At 31.9% G+C, this 7,079-nt stretch overlaps 1 protein-coding gene across 5 annotated transcripts in view; it reads right to left on the bottom strand.

The window, feature by feature from the left end:
* Window positions 1–7,079, bottom strand: part of LOC127730812 (microtubule-associated protein 2-like) — a 132,868-nt gene that overhangs the window by 120,626 nt on the left and 5,163 nt on the right. For all 5 annotated transcript variants that reach the window (XM_052239400.1, XM_052239399.1, XM_052239398.1 and 2 more), the window contains exon 2: window positions 850–883. The gene's annotated coding sequence lies outside the window, so the exon portion shown is untranslated. The remainder of the gene's footprint in view (window positions 1–849; window positions 884–7,079) is intronic.

Here is a 7,079-nt window from a genome sequence, read left to right on the forward strand (position 1 = left end):
AACAATGTATAAGATGACACAACAAATTGTTTGTGGATGTTTTTGCACCCTTATCAAATCTACTCCTTCTTAAGTGATGTAAAATGATCTACTTGTAATGAAACTATTAAATTCATTTGGAAATGTTAAAGGGGCATTAGCTGGCAAATTCATGTTCACCAATTTGACTCAAATTCTCATATTTGATTTGTAACATACTAAAACGTATATCCAAATGATAAGAAGTCTAAAATAAACAATTTACCATGCACAGACTCATAATATGTATCAGCATTTCATATGTATTTTAGTCTAGATGCCATCTAATTAACCATCGAGGTGACCTCTGAAGACTATGGACGGTTATATTACCCAATATAAACATAAACATAGATATAAATAGATAGCAAACTTGTGCAATTGGGTTTTTCTAGGTCTGTTTGATTTCATACTATAGGTTTAAAAAAAATGTTAATAATCGTTTTTACCTGTATAAGAATGAGTTTTTGTAGATCGAATCAGTCAACCAAATGGTTTACCCTTGTTTCACTTCCAATGTTGACATTCTTTTCTTTCTAATAGCTGAACACACCTAGTTCATGCATAAACCTATCTTTAGCTATAGGGTTCAATTGAAGTTCACAAGAATACGGATTTAATGAGGTGGAATTATTCACTTGCAAGTGAATAATTCATTAGCAATGTTTCTTTGCTTATTTTGACAAAACTAAACCAAACTGGCTGCTAAAAGCCAATTTATATCACTATTTCACTTTCATTAATGTTTGAAGAAAAAAATCATATCATTTTTTTCTTTATCTTGTAGCTAATGCCCCTTTAAATGCCTCTTGATGATAAACATTTACTTACTGTTACTTTTGCTTATAATTCCAACTTTGTTTACCTACAACATAACAAAAATATTTGAGACAGGTTTTTAAAACATGTATCATGCAATGTACCAAATTAACTCCAATTTTTGTCCATTTAGTGAGGAACAAGAATTGATATCTCATGGATTTCTGTGAAATTTTGCATGAAACTAGATGAAAATGAATAAAATCTGTGGAGTAACTTCATATGGCAAAATGCTAGTTACTTTCTTCATATGATTTGTACCACATTACTTTGGCCCTTTTGAGGGATTACTTCCCTTAGTTGTACACTGAAAATATAAATTATATCAAATTTTCTGTCTTGGATCTGTGAAAACTTCCTTTGGCGGATATTTTACAAATGTGTTGTGTAATTCTATGAAAAAATTGCTTAAAATTTGACTATTTACGAATTGGGAAGGATGAACTCATAAAGTTTTATAACCATTTGGTCGAAAACTTTAGAAAGCAAGTGAGTTAAAAGTTATTTAACCTGAAAATTCAACCTGCAAGGTGTATTCTATATGTGAACAAATCATGAACAATCTCTTCGTGTATCCTTATTTCTATTTTGAGATTTGACAAAGTTATTGACCTTTAAAAAAAATTTTAACCACAGGTTGAACCTAAATGTAGACTGCTGTTGACAGAATGCATCGCTTTGATACAAAATTTTAAAAAATCATCAAAATTAAGATGTAATTTGTTTTTTCACATTTAGTTTGTATTCACAGACCAACACTATTAAATTTCAATGTAAGAAAATTTGAGCTGAGATATGCTCCCAATTGCTTAATTTCTCATGATGAAAGTCCCAGATCTCTTGAATGAGAACTTAAAAAATTAAAACACCTTTGTGAGCACGATCACATACCCCATGCCCCCCCCCCCCCCCCCTTTGTCAATGGGCAAAAAAAATCTCACCAGATTCCTAAGTTCAAAGACTCATAACTCCTTCAAAAGTCAACTGATAAAATTTTCTTGTGAATATGGGCATCTACATATAATGTCCTTATAATCTACAAAGTTTAATAAAATTCTGTTGTGTGGTTTCAGAGAAGTTGCGATGACAAACTGTTGCAGTAGTATATTCAAGCCAAAATTCTAAGTTCAAGGTGACTTAACTCCTACAAAAGAAAATTGAATCTTTATTTCCTGTCGATATGCACATCTACATAGTATGTCCTTTTTATATACAAAATTTCATGAAATTCTGTTGTGTGGTTTAAGAGGACTTACAATGACATACTGTTGCAGCAGTATATTTAGTCCAAAATCCTAGGTTCAAAGGGGCATAACTCCTGGAGAAAATCTTGAATCAAAATTTCCTGTCAATATGCACATCTACATAATATGTCCTAAATAACTACAAAGTTTCATGAAATTCTGTTATGTGGATTCAGATGAGTTGGGATGACAAACTGTTGCAGTAGAACTAGTATATTTAGGCAAAAATTATAAGTTCAAAGGGGTATAACTCCTAGGAAAAAAGTTGAATTATAAGTTCCTGTGGATATGCACATCTACATAAGTATGTTCTTATCATCTACAAAGTTTCATGAAATTCTTTTGTGTGGTTTCAGAGGAATTGTGATGACAAGAACAGGACTGACGGACGGACTGATGGACGGACTGGCGGACTGGTCAAAAACATTATAATAAATCCAAATAGAATGGGGATACATCTTCATAAAACTAAACATAGTGTACAAATAAAACAATCCATAACAGCAAACTTGAGTTATCATTTGACATGCTGCTGATAATTATCAAATATTTGATAACTCTGGAAATCTGGAACAACAAAAAAGGAAAATTGTCATAATCAAAAGAGATCTTGTCTTCATACATTGTGTTAAGTAAATTATTAAGATACACACTGGCATTGACAAACAGAAGGAGAGGCTATAACATAATACATCTGTTCGTGATGGGCATAATACAAATAAGCATTTGCAAAAGGAAGAACAACACTGGAGAGAACCTGTAGGGGAGACACAAGAATAATATATTCTATTGTAACACATAGTAAAAACATTGGAAACTTACATGTATTCAATTCATTTTGGCACTATTATCCAAAACTCCTGGAATTAGTGGCAATACATGGAATGAACTTTTTCAACCTTTCTAAGTTACAATACTAACTATGATGCTCTATGTAATCTTCTATACATATACACCCAGATTCTTGGCTGAATTCTTTCATAATTTGATAAATAACTAAGCAGAATAGATATAAATCTGTTATCTTATTAAAACATTAGAGCTTCATCAAAATCAAATGATATTTGCCAAATTTTAAAAATAACATGGCTCAGCAAGACTTGAAGAGACAAAATTATTGTCTGAAGCTACTACAAACAGATAAGTTAGTGTTGATTTCTGCTTTGATCATTTTGTACAGAAGAATTTAATGTGTTAAATATTACTGAGTTATCTAAAAGATGAATTAACATGACTTTAACCTGGCCACATGTTTATGTACCTGTCGTAAGTCAGTGGTTTTTATTGATTCCTAGTTTTTTGTCAATTGAGGAACCAATATAACAGGTCTTTAGTGGTTTCTGCAGAATACTTTCACAACTTGCCTAGATTTGGAGTGAATTAAAGCTTGAAATATGCACTGAAGATTGTAATAAAATTGAGAATGGAAATGGGGAATGTGTCAAAGAGACAACAACCCGACCATAGAGCAGACAACAGCCGAAGGCCACCAATGGGTCTTCAATGCAGCGAGAAACTCCTGAACCTGGAGGCGTCCTTCAGCTGGCCCCTAAACAAATATGTATACTAGTTCAGTGATAATGGACGTCATACTAAACTCCAAATTATACACAAGAAACTAAAATTAAAAATGATACAAGACTAACAAAGGCCAGAGGCTCCTGACTTGGGACAGGCGCAAAAATGCAGCGGGGTTAAACATGTTTTTAGAGATCTCAACCCTCCCCCTATACCTCTAGCCAATGTAGAAAAAACAAACGTACAACAGTGCGCACAGTAAAACTCAGTTTAGGAGAAGTCCGAGTCCGATGTCAGAATAGGAAATGTCTATTTGGTTATGTTGTGTTGTTGGTTAGCTTTCTCATTAGTGTAAACCAAAATCTCCTTCAAGTTTTATTAAGAAATTAAAGAATCAGAATTCAAAGAGTTGTGGGGTAAAGTTAAATTAAAATAAAGGGGCATTACTCTAGAACAGTAAATGTGACACCACCAAAATTCAAACTTGATCCTTATTTTGTAGTAATAAGCATTGTGTATAAGTTTCATAACATTTGTTGAGGCTAATTAAATGAGAGAACGGAAACAAAAAATTCAGCAATTTTCCCATTTGTGAAAGAGCATAACTCTAGAACGGTTTAAGTGACACCACCAAAATTCACACTTGATCTGTATTTTGTTGTAATAAGCATTGTGTATAAGTTTCATAACATTTGGTTGAGGCAAACTAAAGTTAGAGAATGGAAACGAAAAATTCAGTAATTTTTTCATTTGTAAAGGGGCATAACTCTAGAACGGTTAAAGTGACGCCACCAAAATTCAAACTTGATCTGTATTTTGTGGTAATAAGCATTGTGTATAAGTTTCATAACATTTGGTTGAGGCAAACTAAAGTTAAGGAACGGAAACGAAAAATTCAGTAATTTTTCCATTTGTAAAGGGGCATAACTCTGGAACGGTAAAAGTGACGCCACCAAAATTCACACTTGATCTGTTTTGTGGTAATAAGCATTTTTTATAAGTTTCATAACATTTGGTTGAGGCAAACTAAAGTTAGAGAACGGAAACCAACTTTGGGATGTAAGGACGGACAAGAGTAAAACTTAATGACCCCTCCACTTCGGTGGGGGCATAAAAACATATATTAAACGTGGGTATCACATGCCCATCCTGTTTAAAGACAGAACTTTTTAGATTTTAAAATTAATACTAGGTAGTTGGTTTTTTACTCCATTTTCTTTTATCCTTAGGGTAATTTTTTTTAGGTTCCGGGAAAAGAAAAATATGCCTAGCAGCATTCTTAGGTCCTAGAGTTCCAGAAATAGGATGAGAAATTAGTCAAAAATTGATTATTAATTGGATAACAAGCAAAGCACACAAGAATGATGTTGTTATGCAATTGTTTTCATTTTATCTTTCATACAAATGATTTAATACAACAAAAAACCCTCTGCACCTCATCTTTTAAAAGTATCAGCTTTCTGGAGTGCAAGTTCAAACATTTTTGTACCTAAATACATGTTCACTCACATACAATCATTAGCATTTTCTTAAAGTTGCATAAATAAAATAATTTCAAAATTAAACTTTTTACTTTGTTTTCCAATTGATAAGAAAATTCCTTACCTATGAATACATTATTTCATATAACTACTATAGAACAGTATCATACAATAGTTTACATTCAGAATTGGACATCAATATTGAACAGAAATGCAATCATTTATTGGCATTGCTCTGTGATATGCTTTCAAACTAAAACAAATTATGCACCATCCTCATCAGATATAATTATCCTTTAGGGAATATAACATAATTATTAACTTGGGGCTCACAAAGGGAAATTATGGCTAAAAACAATCATAAGAATAAAATTGAAGTCCTATAGGTGGTTATTTTTATTCTATAACTGTTTTTACATATAAATTGTGACAAGAACCAAGTTATATTCTAAAAATATTAAAATTGCACCAAACAATCATTTGCTTAGACGTATCAACATAAACAAGTCATTTCTTTTTTCAAATAAATGACTTTTGTTCATTTCAATTACTTTATTAAAAAATAAGTTTTAAAAAGACGTCTTTCCTACTAGGATAAATAAATTCCCCCAAAATTCAAAATAATTCTAGGCTAACCACTAGAGTATGATAATTAGGTCAAAAGTTCAAGGTCATTTGACTTATGTGATACAGACATGTACACCAGTCAGCCATACTGTGACATAACATGTATTGTTAAGGACTGATTAAAAAATCTTAATCAAGCAGGTAGCATGAAAATGGTGCTAATTAAAGTCATCATTCATGTGCACAGATATGAGCTCCTTAGAAAATAAAACAAAAATATTGCCAACTTGTATCCAATAATTACTTTAGTACATATTTAATCCAAACAACACCTTAGCATGAAAATGAAGACAAGGTAAGGAGACTGATAATAGTAAAAATTCTATTACATATTTTGGTTGGTCTAGGTGATAGAAAGGATTTTTGCAGTTGTTTTTACAAAAGCATAGATGAGACAATTATTACCTGTCCATGAAAAGTATACTTTGTTTGAGATGTGTCTATTTAGTATAAATATGACACCTGTAACCTTCCATGAAAATCTTCTTACTTTTGGTGGGATTCACGTTGCCCAATCTACTGGTGAATGTCCTCTTTTTATTCTAATGAAAATTAACAATAATTTTGGTAAAAAAGTTAACCCTTGATTACTTATTAAAAATCTTCAAAGGAAAAAAATTTAACTACAAAGTAACTTCCCAACTGCTATGTTACTGTTATGAGGTGATACATTTATCACACACTCATCAAGACATAGGTTGATGTTCAATGTATTTTCTTTGATTCTTGTAGTTATATTGGCATATTACACTCCTTCCCATAGTATCCCTCAATTAATTACATGCAATATTCCAAAATCAACAATAATCATCTATGTATAAACAAGTATCAGGCTTATCATTACATTCTATGTCTTAGTGTCTTTTATAACTGCTTCAAACAATATATCTCACACAAAGCAAAAGAGAAATAACTCTGCTATTTATTTTGAAGACAGTGTGGATTTTATAATATTTGCAAAATAAGAGGGTGGTAAAGGGGGGGGGGGTGCTTGCATGTGAAATAATTTCTGTCATGAACGTTGCACGAAAAATAAAGACTTTGATGTGAACCTTTTGTGACTAAGTCACTGTCTTCTTGTATATATAAACTCTCTGTTTTACTTGTTATTCCCGATTTAGTATACACATTTATGATATAAATGGTTTACGGCTTTTTAAAAAGTATTTCTTGACGATCCCTGCCAAGTGTTTGAATTTTATTTGAAAAATACCGAGCACGCAAAATAAGCATTTGAAAATCACGATGCACGTAAAATTAAATAAGCAGAACACGTTGAACAAGGCACCTGTCTTGCACGACTGAAAGTCAAATAAAAAAGTAAAAACATGTTGAACGTGAAATAAAAAACGGCGATCACGTTGCACGAAAA

Source organism: Mytilus californianus, unplaced genomic scaffold, assembly GCF_021869535.1.
Source record: "Mytilus californianus isolate M0D057914Y unplaced genomic scaffold, xbMytCali1.0.p SCAF_2, whole genome shotgun sequence".
NCBI lineage: Eukaryota > Metazoa > Mollusca > Bivalvia > Mytilida > Mytilidae > Mytilus > Mytilus californianus.